The sequence below is a fragment of the Ambystoma mexicanum genome, chromosome 6p (assembly GCF_040938575.1).
Source record: "Ambystoma mexicanum isolate Mex_15411 chromosome 6p, UKY_AmexF1_1, whole genome shotgun sequence".
NCBI classification, from domain to species: domain Eukaryota; kingdom Metazoa; phylum Chordata; class Amphibia; order Caudata; family Ambystomatidae; genus Ambystoma; species Ambystoma mexicanum.
The window spans coordinates 1,363,605,739-1,363,621,732 of NC_090935.1; positions in this window are offsets into that span (position 1 = coordinate 1,363,605,739).

Genomic DNA, 15,994 nt, shown 5'->3' on the forward strand with positions numbered 1-15,994 from the left:
GTCAGCTAGCAGTAGAAAGTTTCCACTTGCCATTTGGACTTCCTCCTCTGGAGCGAAGGCTAAGGAGACAAGCTGGACCCCTGAAGGTTTACCCTTACATCTGGGATCTCCTTTCACGTGATCAGTCGAGCCACAAACAAAGCATTTCCCGAATGCTTTCTGGAATGGTGGCTTGTTCTGACCTCCTTCCGGTTTGGCACCAGAAGACACACTATTCTGCTGTGGTTTTCCCGGTGGCTTACCCTTCTGGTTTTGTTTGGGGCCCTCTTTGGAATGTGAGTTATTCGAATTCTCCTTTGAGTCTTTTTTAGGCTGTTTTCCCTCGTCCTTTTTCTGAGTTGCCCCAGAATCCTTGTGAGTAGCCCTGTTGGCAACCCACAAGTCAGCAGCCTTAGCTAGAGCCCTGGAATCTAATTCCTTCGAATCAGCCAAGTGCTGTCTGAGCTCAGGAGAACAGGCATCATAAATTGACTCCAACATAAAAAGATTTCGCATACCCTCGTAAGTGTCAACTTTGTAACCCTTAATCCATCCCTCTAAGTTTTTCAACCCTTCACTCACCCAGGTAGCCCAAGGGGTACCATCATGCTTTTTGAGGGTTCTAAACCTCTTAAGATACTGGGAAGGGGTCTTCCCGAATCTAGCTATCAAAGCTAGTTTCACACTTTCGTAATCCGTCTTATCCACCTCCCCCAATTCCATTACCACATCAGTCGCAACAGGAGGAAGCCTAGAGAACAACCAGGGAAGCAACGCGTTCCCGGTGATGTCCTGGAGCCCATGATTGTATTCAAACAGTTTCAACCAATCCAACACATCCAATCTCGGTTCGTACATACCCACTAATTCCTTCTGCATCCGGGGTCTTTTGGGACTGGAGCTCCTAGAGGAACCAGAGGAGAGAGAAGCATTTTCCATAGACAACTTTTTCATTTGTAACTCATGATTAAGCTCTATTTCCCTGAGTCTTAACTCAGCTTGTTTCTGCTCAGCCTGGGCATTCATTCGTCTGAACTCGAGCTCTTGGTTTCGTTCAGCTTGAGCCAAGAACCGTTTATATTCTAATTCGAGCTTCATTTTTTCAAGTTCAAAATAAGCAGGGTTACTTGTGGGACCTGGTATGGGCCCCGTAGGCACAGTTGGTAAGGCAGGTAGAGGAGCGGGGGAGACAGTTTCGCTAGCCTCGCCGTCCTCGTCAGCCTCTTCATCGCTATCATCAGAATTACGATTCAGATCAACACCATTACTGTTATATACAGTTGCTGGAGAGTTTGGTTCCTCTGAACCAGTACCCAGACTTTGGTTCGCCAGCAATCTCTCTATCAGTTCTAACTTCTTGCCTTTTACAGGAAGATTCTCTTGTCTACAGAGAGCTCGCAGACTCTCAGTATTTTTATCCGACAAAGACTCTTGGCTGTAAATTTCCATTGTAGACATGTTTTTTGAAAGTTGCTTTTGTAACGTTTTGTGGTTAGTCGTCCTACAGCGTCGAAAAACACTCTAAACTGTATACTCGATACTAATCCCACCGCTGTACACCAGTGTTAGGCGGAAACCTGTGCAGTTCCCTCTGGGATCACTGCAAAAGATTTAGGACCACAGGTGTTGCGATGAACCCACTTGGTAGCAGTCTGTACCACACAGATTCAATTGGTAGCTGTGGCTGAGCAGTCAGACTTCTCTCAAGAAAAGTTGGTCAGTATAGGGAGTATACAATATAGGGTAATTCTTCGCAGCAAAACGAGTAAACACGCAACCAGGCTTTAGTATAAAGATAGTAAGTTATTTATTGATAACAGAACGTCTACGAAAAATACTAAAGCGAATCACGGCAAACAACTCAAAATACAATTACTCTGCAGAATGGAATAAAGCTCAATCCCCCGAAACACAATATCGACAACTCTGGGTTCTACGGCACCACTTATTTTCAGACAGAGGTGTATACCTCAACCCAGATGACACTCGAATATTTAGTGAGGAAGGGAGAGAAGAGAAAGGCAGGTAATGAAGTCAACACGGTTCGTACTGAAGCGGGTAAAAATGCAAGGCAAGAAGGCATTAATCACACTAGCTCATACAGTTCGGCGGCCAGGCCCACTCGGTGAGAGGCAAGGCACGATGTCCTGGAAAGTCTCTACGGATGATACATTCAAGTCTTGTTTAGCAAATTGGTTAGCGTCAGGTTGAACCAGTTCAGAACAAAGAGTGAATAAAGCTTGGAGGCAACCCAACGGAACGGAGAGGAATCAGATACCTCACACGAACCGATCGAAAAGGGAAGCCAGGCGGTTACGGTACCTTGTTGTGGAAGACAGCTCCGACGGGGGCAGTTGTTCCTGGTGGTGGATGCACGACGGGTCTTGGCCAAGAAAAGAGATGCTCTCGTCGTCGAAGAGAAGATGTCCGGTGCACCACCAGGGAAGAAACCAGCCGCGGAGTGCTTGGTCACAAGACACCACCTTCCGATCACGGTGCAGGAGTAGTGGCTATCCGGTTGCCGGGTGCTCTGCACGGGCAATTCGACCACTGCGTCCTGGGCGACCAAAAAGCACAAAGAAGAAGAAGACTGGTTGTTCCCACCAGCCAGGGAAAGAGCCTCTCCGGCAGGGAGATCTCTTCTGTCGTCGGGAGATTGTGAGACGATTCCGCAGGGCTCCACCGGAGGTGTCGTCGTGCAGGTCGACTCAGCGTTACCCTCGTCGGATTCTTTAGGTCCAGTGGCGACTTCCTGAAGATCCAGTCCCAAAGGCCCTGCTTTTATGCAGACGTCCCCCATTCATTCAGCCTAGCTTGTCAATCAACACATGCTAAGTGGTGAGCGGGAAGGCTCACCACCTGGGCCAATCACTTCAGAGTGCGACCTGAGTTGGCAAGGCAACTCGGTCCAGGGTGTCTAAACCCCCTCCCACACCCCTGAGGTAACCCAGACAGAATGGCGCCACCTTCGAGGGTCTCTGTCCAGAGGCCCGCCAAAAGTGGAACAAAGGGCTCAACCTTTGGTTTAGGAGTCACAGAGAAAAACACAGACGCCATTTTACAACCCGAGTTCTGGCAGAAAATACCACTCGATAAACCTATTTAAGATAAGTAGATCGGTGGTACGTTGGAGATTAACGAAAAACAGTATCAATCTTCAACAATGGGACGGATCCCATAGGGTTATGCTCGGGGCCGAACATAACAAGTAGTTTCCACTGCCACCAGCCAAAACTCGACGAGGAGGGACGGGACAGTGCCCCCTCGAGTAACAGATCCAGGAGTAATCGTATTACCCCTACTAGCACGTCCACAATAAGATGGTTGGTACTAGTTCTGTTAGCAAATTTAGGTCTAGCAAAGCCAATGGTGACTTTACATGCCCGGGGAGACAGTAGTCAGTCCCCGGGTATGGAGTCTATGGTGGGGGGACCTGCTAGGGCGCCCCCGTGTCACGACACGTAGGGTGCAGAGTGACACACATAGAAAAACTTATGAGACCCTATGGAGTAAAAGACCCCATAGCCCATCGAACACATTGACATCTCAAAGGAATTACACACATACATGTCCAAGAGTGAGAGGAAAAGGGTCACACTCTTGGCAGGATGGAAAAAACAAACTCCAGAAATCCAGCAAAGCTGCTGGGGGACTCACTAGGTTAGGAAATTCAGCCTAAACAGAGAATTCTCCCTAACACTGCGCACAGCGTATTCATGGATTTTACGCTCCCAAACCAGCCGTGGCGCCGAGTATCGCAGCGACCCTGCAGCAGCGCCAGTAACGCCCCCAAGAACGCCCTTGCGCAAGGAAAAGCCATCAAAATCGCTAAATCATCGCAAAGGGCTGCGCTAACCCTGGACCAGTTGATAGGGCTGCCAAACAAGGAACGCAAAGCGGGTAACGTTCATATCAGGGGTACGCGGGAAGTTTTACATGCAATTAGCCAGGGTACGTGTATGACAGGGGTACGCGTGAAGTTAAACACGCGATTAGCCAGGGTACGTGTATTACAGGGGTACGCAGGAATTTTCACACGCGATTTGGCTGGGTACGTGTATGACAGGGGTACGTGTGAAGTTTTACATGCGATTAGCCAGGGTACGTGTATTACAGAGGTGCGCAGGAATAATCACACGCGATTTGGCTGGGTACGTGCATTACAGGGGTGCGCGGGAATTATCACACGCGATTTGGCTGGGTACGTGTATTACAGGGGTGCGCGGGAATAATCACACGCGATTAGGCTGGGTGGGTCCTCACAGGTGTACCCTGTACACCCTCCACGGCCCCTGCAGGCAGCCCACAAAACAGGGGACTACCCTGCACACCTGCTCATGTCTCCCACCCCACACCCCCCCAGCAGTGTGGGGCACCCTGCACCAGGCCTCCACTCATGTCTCCCACCCACCCCCACCCCCCAGCCACCATGGGCAGCCCCCACCAGGCCCCCACTCATGTCTCCCACCCACCCCCACTCCCCTGCCACCATGGCCAGCCTCCGCCAGGCCCCCACTCATGTCTCCCACCACCCCCACCCCCCCCAGCAGTGTGGGGCACCCTCTACCAGGCCACCACCCATGTCTCCCACCACCCCACCCCCCAGCCACCATGGGCAGCCCCCACCAGGCTCCCACCCATGTCTACCCCCCACCCCCCAGCCACCATGGGCAGCCCCCACGAGGCCCCCACCCATGTCTCCCACCACCCCCACCCCCCAGCCACCATGGGCAGCCCCCACCAGGCTCCCACCCATGTCTCCCACCCCCGCCACCCCCCAGCCACCATGGGCAGCCTCCACCAGGCCCCCACTCATGTCCCCCACCACCCCCACCCCCCCACCAGTGTGGGGCACCCTCCACCAGGCCCCCACCCATGTCTCCCACCACCCCCACCCCCCAGCCACCATGGGCAGCCCCCACCAGGCCCCCACTCATGTCTCCCACCCACCCCCACCCCCCAGCAGTGCAGGGGCAGCCTCCACCAGGCCCCCACTCATGTCTCCCACCACCCCCACCCCCCAGCCACCATGGGCAGCCCCCACCAGGCCCCCACCCATGTCTCCCACCACCCCCCAGCCACCATGGGCAGCCCCCACCAGGCTCCCACCCATGTCTCCCACCACCCCCACCCCCAGCCACCATGGGCAGCCCCCACCAGGCCCCCACTCATGTCTCCCACCACCCCCACCCCCCCAGCAGTGTGGGGCACCCTCCACCAGGCCACCACCCATGTCTCCCACCACCCCCACCCCCCAGCCACCATGGGCAGCCCCCACCAGGCTCCCACCCATGTCTACCACCCCCTCCACCCCCCCAGCCACCATGGGCAGCCTCCACCAGGCCCCCACTCATGTCTCCCACCACCCCCACCCTCCCAGCAGTGTGGGGCACCCTCCACCAGGCCCCCACCCATGTCTCCCACCACCCCCACCCCCCAGCCACCATGGGCATCCCCCACCAGGCCCCCACTCATGTCTCCCACCACCCCCACCCCCCAGCAGTGTGGGGCACCCTCCACCAGGCCCCCACCCATGTCTCCCACCACCCCCACCCCCCAGCCACCATGGGCAGCCCCCACCAGGCTCCCACCCATGTCTCCCACCACCCCCACCCCCCAGCCACCATGGGCAGCCCCCACCAGGCCCCCACCCATGTCTCCCACCACCCCCACCCCCCAGCCACCATGGGCAGCCCCCACCAGGCTCCCACCCATGTCTCCCACCCCCCACCCCCCAGCCACCATGGGCAGCCTCCACCAGGCCCCCACTCATGTCTCCCACCACCCCCACCCCCCCAGCAGTGTGGGGCACCCTCCACCAGGCCCCCACCCATGTCTCCCACCACCCCCACCCCCCAGCCACCATGGGCAGCCCCCACCAGGCACCCACTCATGTCTCCCACCACCCCCACCCCCCCAGCAGTGTGGGGCACCCTCCACCAGGCCCCCACCCATGTCTCCCACCACCCCCACCCCCCAGCCACCATGGGCAGCCCCCACCAGGCCCCCACTCATGTCAGGCACCACCCCCACCCCCCAGCCACCATGGGCAGCCCCCACCAGGCCCCCGCTCATGTCTCCCACCCCCCCCAGCAGTGTGGGGCACCCTCCACCTGGTCCCCACCCATGTCTCCCACCACCACCACCCCCCAGCCACCATGGGCAGCCCCCACCACGCCCCCACTCATGTCTCCCACCACCCCCACACCCCCAGCAGTGTGGGGCACCCTCCACCAGGCCCCCACCCATGTCTCCCACCACCCCCACTCCCCAGCCACCATGGGCAGCCCCCACCAGGCCCCCACTCATGTCTCCCACCAGGCCCCCACCCCCCAGCAGTGCAGGGGCAGCCTCCACCAGGCCCCCACTCATGTCTCCCGCCACCCCCACCCCCCAGCCACCATGGGCAGCCCCCACCAGGCCCCCACCCATGCCTCCCACCACCCCCACCCCCCAGCCACCATGGGCAGCCCCCACCAGGCTCCCACCCATGTCTCCCACCACCCCCACCCCCAGCCACCATGGGCAGCCCCCACCAGGCCCCCACTCATGTCTCCCACCACCCCCACCCCCCAGCCACCATGGGCAGCCCCCACCAGGCTCCCACCCATGTCTCCCACCACCTCCATCCCCCAGCCACCATGGGCAGCCCCCACCAGGCCCCCACTCATGTCTCCCACCACCCCCACCCCCCAGCCACCATGGGCAGCCCCCACCAGGCTCCCACCCATGTCTACCACCCCCCACCACCCAGCCACCATGGGCAGCCCCTCCAGGCCCCCACTCATGTCTCACACCACCCCCACCCCCCAGCCACCATGGGCATCCCCCACCAGGCCCCCACTCATGTCTCCCACCACCACCACCCCCCCAGCAGTGTTGGGCACCCTCCACCAGGCCCCTACCCATGTCTCCCACCACCCCCACCCCCCATCCACCATGGGCAGCACCCACCAGGCTCCCACCCATGTCTACCACCCCCCCACCCCCCAGCCACCATGGGCAGCCCCCACCAGGCCCCCACCGATGTCTCCCACCACCCCCACCCCCCAGCCACCATGGGCAGCCCCACCAGGCTCCCACCCATGTCTCCCACCCCCCCACCCCCCAGCCACCATGGGCAGCCTCCACCAGGCCCCCACTCATGTCTCCCACCACCCCCACCCCCCAGCAGTGTGGGGCACCCTCCACCAGGCCCCCACTCATGTCTCCCACCACCCCCACCCCCCAGCCACCATGGGCAGCCCCCACCAGGCCCCCACCCATGTCTCCCACCACCCCCCAGCCACCATGGGCAGCCCCCACCAGGCTCCCACCCATGTCTCCCACCACCCCCAGCCACCATGGGCAGCCCCCACCAGGCCCCCACTCATGTCTCCCACCACCCCCACCCCCCCAGCAGTGTGGGGCACCCTCCACCAGGCCACCACCCATGTCTCCCACCACCCCCACCCCCCAGCCACCATGGGCAGCCCCCACCAGGCTCCCACCCATGTCTACCACTCCCTCCACCCCCCCAGCCACCATGGGCAGCCTCCACCAGGCCCCCACTCATGTCTCCCACCACCCCCACCCCCCCAGCAGTGTGGGGCACCCTCCACCAGGCCCCCACCCATGTCTCCCACCACCCCCACCCCCCAGCCACCATGGGCATCCCCCACCAGGCCCCCACTCATGTCTCCCACCACCCCCACCCCCCAGCAGTGTGGGGCACCCTCCACCAGGCCCCCACCCATGTCTCCCACCACCCCCACCCCCAGCCACCATGGGCAGCCCCCACCAGGCTCCCACCCATGTCTCCCACCACCCCCACCCCCCAGCCACCATGGGCAGCCCCCACCAGGCCCCCACCCATGTCTCCCACCACCCCCACCCCCCAGCCACCATGGGCAGCCCCCACCAGGCTCCCACCCATGTCTCCCACCCCCCACCCCCCAGCCACCATGGGCAGCCTCCACCAGGCCCCCACTCATGTCTCCCACCACCCCCACCCCCCCAGCAGTGTGGGGCACCCTCCACCAGGCCCCCACCCATGTCTCCCACCACCCCCACCCCCCAGCCACCATGGGCAGCCCCCACCAGGCACCCACTCATGTCTCCCACCACCCCCACCCCCCCAGCAGTGTGGGGCACCCTCCACCAGGCCCCCACCCATGTCTCCCACCACCCCCACCCCCCAGCCACCATGGGCAGCCCCCACCAGGCCCCCACTCATGTCAGGCACCACCCCCACCCCCCAGCCACCATGGGCAGCCCCCACCAGGCCCCCGCTCATGTCTCCCACCCCCCCCAGCAGTGTGGGGCACCCTCCACCTGGTCCCCACCCATGTCTCCCACCACCACCACCCCCCAGCCACCATGGGCAGCCCCCACCACGCCCCCACTCATGTCTCCCACCACCCCCACACCCCCAGCAGTGTGGGGCACCCTCCACCAGGCCCCCACCCATGTCTCCCACCACCCCCACCCCCCAGCCACCATGGGCAGCCCCCACCAGGCCCCCACTCATGTCTCCCACCAGGCCCCCACCCCCCAGCAGTGCAGGGGCAGCCTCCACCAGGCCCCCACTCATGTCTCCCGCCACCCCCACCCCCCAGCCACCATGGGCAGCCCCCACCAGGCCCCCACCCATGCCTCCCACCACCCCCACCCCCCAGCCACCATGGGCAGCCCCCACCAGGCTCCCACCCATGTCTCCCACCACCCCCACCCCCAGCCACCATGGGCAGCCCCCACCAGGCCCCCACTCATGTCTCCCACCACCCCCACCCCCCAGCCACCATGGGCAGCCCCCACCAGGCTCCCACCCATGTCTCCCACCACCTCCATCCCCCAGCCACCATGGGCAGCCCCCACCAGGCCCCCACTCATGTCTCCCACCACCCCCACCCCCCAGCCACCATGGGCAGCCCCCACCAGGCTCCCACCCATGTCTACCACCCCCCACCACCCAGCCACCATGGGCAGCCCCTCCAGGCCCCCACTCATGTCTCACACCACCCCCACCCCCCAGCCACCATGGGCATCCCCCACCAGGCCCCCACTCATGTCTCCCACCACCACCACCCCCCCAGCAGTGTTGGGCACCCTCCACCAGGCCCCTACCCATGTCTCCCACCACCCCCACCCCCCATCCACCATGGGCAGCACCCACCAGGCTCCCACCCATGTCTACCACCCCCCCACCCCCCAGCCACCATGGGCAGCCCCCACCAGGCCCCCACCGATGTCTCCCACCACCCCCACCCCCCAGCCACCATGGGCAGCCCCACCAGGCTCCCACCCATGTCTCCCACCCCCCCACCCCCCAGCCACCATGGGCAGCCTCCACCAGGCCCCCACTCATGTCTCCCACCACCCCCACCCCCCAGCAGTGTGGGGCACCCTCCACCAGGCCCCGACCCATGTCTCCCACCACCACCACCCCCCAGCCACTATGGGCAGCCCCCACCAGGCCCCCACTCATGTCTCCCACCACCCCCACCCCCCCAGCAGTGTGGGGCACCCTCCACCAGGCCCCCACCCATGTCTCCCACCACCCCCACCCCCCAGCCACCATGGGCAGCCCCCACCAGGCCCCCACTCATGTCTCCCACCCACCCCCACCCCCCAGCAGTGCAGGGGCAGCCTCCATCAGGCCCCCACGCATGTCTCCCACCACCCCCACCCCCCAGCTACCATGGGCAGCCCCCACCAGGCCCCCACTCATGTCTCCCACCACCCCCACCCCCCAGCCACCATGGGCAGCCCCCACCAGGCTCCCACCAATGTCTCCCACCACCCCCACCCCCCAGCCACCATGGGCAGCCCCCACCAGGCCCCCACTCATGTCTCCCACCACCCCCACCCCCCAGACACCATGGGCAGCCCCCACCAGGCTCCCACCCATGTCTACCACCCCCCCACCCCCCAGCCACCATGGGCAGCCCCCACCATGCCCCCACTCATGTCTCCCACCCACCCCCACCCCCCCAGCAGTGCAGGGGCAGCCTCCACCAGGCCCCCACTCATGTCTCCCACCACCCCCACCCCCCAGCCACCATGGGCAGCCCCCACCAGGCTCCCACCCATGTCTACCACCCCCCCACCCTCCCAGCCACCATGGGAAGCCTCCACCAGGCCCCCACCCATGTCTCCCACCACCCCCACCCCCCAGCCACCATGGGCAGCCCCCATCAGGCCTCCACTCATGTCTCCCACCGCCCCCACCCCCCCAGCAGTGTGGGGCACCCTCCACCAGGCCCCCAACCATATCTCCCACCACCCCCACCCCCCAGCCACCATGGGCAGCCCCCACCAGGCCCCCCACTAATGTCTGCCACCCACCCCCACCCCCCAGCAGTGCAGGGGCAGCCTCCACCAGGCCCCCACTCATGTCTCCCACCACCCCCACCCCCCAGCCACCATGGGCAGCCCCCACCAGGCTCCCACCCATGTCTCCCACCACCCCCAACCCCCAGCCACCATGGGCAGCCCCCACCAGGCCCCCACTCATGTCTCCCACCACCCCCACCCCCCAGCCACCATGGGCAGCCCCCACCAGGCTCCCACCCATGTCTCCCACCACCCCCACCCCCCAGCCACCATGGGCAGCCCCCACCAGGCCCCCACTCATGTCTCCCACCACCCCCAGCCCCCAGCCACCATGGGCAGCCCCCACCAGGCTCCCACCCATGTCTACCATCCCCCCAACCCCCAGCCACCATGGGCAGCCCCCACCAGGCCCCCACTCATGTCTCCCACCCACCCCCACCCCCCCAACAGTGCAGGGGCAGCCTCCACCAGGCCGCCACTCATGTCTCCCACCACCCCCAGCCACCATGGGCAGCCCCCACCGGCTCCCACCCATGTCTACCACCCCCCCACCCCCCAGCCACCATGGGCAGCCCCCACCAGGCCCCCACTCATGTCTGCCACCACCCCCACCCCCCAGCCACCACGGGCAGCCCCCACCAGGCCCCCACTCATGTCTGCCACCACCCCCACCCCCCAGCAGTGTGGGGCACCCTCCACCAGGCCCCCACCCATGTCTCCCACCACCCCCACCCCCAGCCACCATGGGCAGCCCCCACCAGGCTCCCACCCATGTCTCCGACCACCCCCACCCCCCAGCCACCATGGGCAGCCTCCACCAGGCCCCCACCCATGTCTCCCACCACCCCCACCCCCCAGCCACCATGGGCAGCCTCCACCAGGCCCCCACCCATGTCTCCCACCACCCCCACCCCCCAGCCACCATGGGCAGCCCCCACCAGGCCCCCACTCATGTCTGCCACCACCACCACCCCCCAGCAGTGTGGGGCACCCTCCACCAGGCCCCCACCCATGTCTCCCACCACCCCCACCCCCAGCCACCATGGGCAGCCCCCACCAGGCTCCCACCCATGTCTCCCACCACCCCCCAGCCACCATGGGCAGCCCCCACCAGGCGCCCACCCATGTCTCCCACCCCCCCCCACCCTCCAGCCACCATGGGCATCCCCACCAGGCCCCCACTCATGTCTCCCACCACCCCCACACCCCCAGCAGTGTGGGGCACCCTCCACCAGGCCCCCCCCATGTCTCCCGCCACCCCCAACCCCCGCCACCATGGGCAGCCCCCACCAGGCCCCCACTCATGTCTCCCACCCACCCCCACCCCCCCAGCAGTGCAGGGGCAGCCTCCACCAGGCCCCCACTCATGTCTCCCACCACCCCCACCCCCCAGCCACCATGGGCAGCCCCCACCAGGCCCCCACCCATGTCTCCCACCACCCCCAGCCACCATGGGCAGCCCCCACCAGGCCACCACTCATGTCTCCCACCCACCCCACCCCCCCAGCAGTGTGGGGCACCCTCCACCAGGCCCCCACCCATGTCTCCCACCACCCCCACCCCCAGCCACCATGGGCAGCCCCCACCAGGCTCCCACCCATGTATCCCACCACCCCCACCCCCCAGCCACCATGGGCAGCCCCCACCAGGCCCCCACTCATGTCTCCCACCACCCCACCCCCCAGCCACCATGGGCAGCCCCCACCAGGCTCCCACCCATGTCTCCCACCACCCCCACCCCCCAGCCACCATGGGCAGCCCCCACCAGGTCCCCACTCATGTCTCCCACCACCCCCACCCCCCAGCAGTGTGGGGCACCCTCCACCAGGCCCCCACCCATGTCTCCCACCACCCCCACCCCCAGCCACCATGGGCAGCCCCCACCAGGCTCCCACCCATGTCTCCCACCACCCCCACCCCCCAGCCACCATGGGCAGCCCCCACCAAGCCCCCACTCATGTCTCCCACCCCCCCCACCCCCCAGCAGTGTGGGGCACCCTCCACCAGGCCCCCACGCATGTCTCCCACCCCCCCACCCCCCAGCCACCATGGGCAGCCCCCACCAGGCCCCCACCCATGTCTCCCACCACCCCCACCCCCCAGCCACCATGGGCAGCCCCCACCAGGTGCCCACCCATGTCTCCCACCCCCCCAGCCCCCAGCCACCATGGGCAGCCCCCACCAGGCTCCCACCCATGTCTCCCACCACCCCCACCCCCCAGCCACCATGGGCAGCCCCCACCAGGCCCCCACTCATGTCTCCCACCACCCCACCCCCCAGCCACCATGGGCAGCCCCCACCAGGCTCCCACCCATGTCTCCCACCACCCCCCAGCCACCATGGGCAGCCCCCACCAGGCGCCCACCCATGTCTCCCACCCCCCCCACCCTCCAGCCACCATGGGCATCCCCACCAGGCCCCCACTCATGTCTCCCACCACCCCCACACCCCCAGCAGTGTGGGGCACCCTCCACCAGGCCCCCCCCATGTCTCCCGCCACCCCCAACCCCCGCCACCATGGGCAGCCCCCACCAGGCCCCCACTCATGTCTCCCACCCACCCCCACCCCCCCAGCAGTGCAGGGGCAGCCTCCACCAGGCCCCCACTCATGTCTCCCACCACCCCCACCCCCCAGCCACCATGGGCAGCCCCCACCAGGCCCCCACCCATGTCTCCCACCACCCCCAGCCACCATGGGCAGCCCCCACCAGGCCACCACTCATGTCTCCCACCCACCCCACCCCCCCAGCAGTGTGGGGCACCCTCCACCAGGCCCCCACCCATGTCTCCCACCACCCCCACCCCCAGCCACCATGGGCAGCCCCCACCAGGCTCCCACCCATGTCTCCCACCACCCCCACCCCCAGCCACCATGGGCAGCCCCCACCAGGCCCCCACTCATGTCTCCCACCACCCCACCCCCCAGCCACCATGGGCAGCCCCCACCAGGCTCCCACCCATGTCTCCCACCACCCCCACCCCCCAGCCACCATGGGCAGCCCCCACCAGGCCCCCACTCATGTCTCCCACCACCCCCACCCCCCAGCAGTGTGGGGCACCCTCCACCAGGCCCCCACCCATGTCTCCCACCACCCCCACCCCCAGCCACCATGGGCAGCCCCCACCAGGCTCCCACCCATGTCTCCCACCACCCCCACCCCCCAGCCACCATGGGCAGCCCCCACCAAGCCCCCACTCATGTCTCCCACCCCCCCCACCCCCCAGCAGTGTGGGGCACCCTCCACCAGGCCCCCACGCATGTCTCCCACCCCCCCACCCCCCAGCCACCATGGGCAGCCCCCACCAGGCCCCCACCCATGTCTCCCACCACCCCCACCCCCCAGCCACCATGGGCAGCCCCCACCAGGTGCCCACCCATGTCTCCCACCCCCCCAGCCCCCAGCCACCATGGGCAGCCCCCACCAGGCTCCCACCCATGTCTACCACCCCCCCACCCCCCAGCCACCATGGGCAGCCCCCACCAGGCTCCCACCCATGTCTCCCACCAACCCCACCCCCCAGCCACCATGGGCAGCCCCCACCAGGCCCCCACTCATGTCTCCCACCACCCCCACCCCCCCAGCAGTGTGGGGCACCCTCCACCAGGCCCCCACCCATGTCTCCCACCACCCCCACCCCCCAGCCACCATGGGCAGCCCCCACCAGGCCCCCACTCATGTCAGGCACCACCCCCACCCCCCAGCCACCATGGGCAGCCCCCACCAGGCCCCCGCTCATGTCTCCCACCCCCCCAGCAGTGTGGGGCACCCTCCACCAGGTCCCCACCCATGTCTCCCACCACCCCCACCCCCCAGCCACCATGGGCAGCCCCCATCACGCCCCCACTCATGTCTCCCACCACCCCCACCCCCCAGCAGTGTGGGACACCCTCCACCAGGCCCCCACCCATGTCTCCCACCACCCCCACCCCCCAGCCACCATGGGCAGCCCCCACCAGGCCCCCACTCATGTCTCCCACCAGGCCCCCACCCCCCAGCAGTGCAGGGGCAGCCTCCACCAGGCCCCCACTCATGTCTCCTGCCACCCCCACCCCCCAGCCACCATGGGCAGCCCCCACCAGGCCCCCACCCATGCCTCCCACCACCCCCACCCCCCAGCCACCATGGGAAGCCCCCACCAGGCTCCCACCCATGTCTCCCACCACCCCCACCCCCAGCCACCATGGGCAGCCCCCACCAGGCCCCCACTCATGTCTCCCACCACCCCCACCCCCCAGCCACCATGGGCAGCCCCCACCAGGCTCCCACCCATGTCTCCCACCACCTCCATCCCCCAGCCACCATGGGCAGCCCCCACCAGGCCCCCACTCATGTCTCCCACCACCCCCACCCCCCAGCCACCATGGGCAGCCCCCACCAGGCTCCCACCCATGCCTACCACCCCCCCACCACCCAGCCACCATGGGCAGCCCCCTCCAGGCCCCCACTCATGTCTCACACCACCCCCACCCCCCAGCCACCATGGGCATCCCCCACCAGGCCCCCAACCATGTCTCCCACCACCACCACCCCCCCAGCAGTGTTGGGCACCCTCCACCAGGCCCCTACCCATGTCTCCCACCACCCCCACCCCCCATCCACCATGGGCAGCACCCACCAGGCTCCCACCCATGTCTACCACCCCCCCACCCCCCAGCCACCATGGGCAGCCCCCACCAGGCCCCCACCCATGTCTCCCACCACCCCCACCCCCCAGCCACCATGGGCAGCCCCCACCAGGCTCCCACCCATGTCTCCCAGCCACCATGGGCAGCCTCCACCAGGCCCCCACTCATGTCTCCCACCACCCCCACCCCCCAGCAGTGTGGGGCACCCTCCACCAGGCCCCGACCCATGTCTCACACCACCACCACCCCCCAGCCACTATGGGCAGCCCCCACCAGGCCCCCACTCATGTCTCCCACCACCCCCACCCCCCCAGCAGTGTGGGGCACCCTCCACCAGGCCCCCACCCATGTCTCCCACAACCCCCACCCCCCAGCCACCATGGGCAGCACCCACCAGGCTCCCACCCATGTCTACCACCCCCCCACCCCCCAGCCACCATGGGCAGCCCCCACCAGGCCCCCACCCATGTCTCCCACCACCCCCACCCCCCAGCCACCATGGGCAGCCCCCACCAGGCTCCCACCCATGTGTCCCACCCCCCCACCCCCCAGCCACCATGGGCAGCCTCCACCAGGCCCCCACTCATGTCTCCCACCACCCCCACCCCCCAGCAGTGTGGGGCACCCTCCACCAGGCCCCGACCCATGTCTCCCACCACCACCACCCCCCAGCCACTATGGGCAGCCCCCACCAGGCCCCCACTCATGTCTCCCACCACCCCCACCCCCCAGCAGTGTGGGGCACCCTCCACCAGGCCCCCACCCATGTCTCCCACCACCCCCACCCCCCAGCCACCATGGGCAGCCCCCACCAGGCCCCCACTCATGTCTCCCACCCACCCCCACCCCCCAGCAGTGCAGGGGCAGCCTCCACCAGGCCCCCACGCATGTCTCCCACCACCCCCACCCCCCAGCTACCATGGGCAGCCCCCACCAGGCCCCCACTCATGTCTCCCACCACCCCCACCCCCCAGCCACCATGGGCAGCCCCCACCAGGCTCCCACCCATGTCTCCCACCACCCCCACCACCCAGCCACCATGGGCAGCCCCCACCAGGCCCCCACTCATGTCT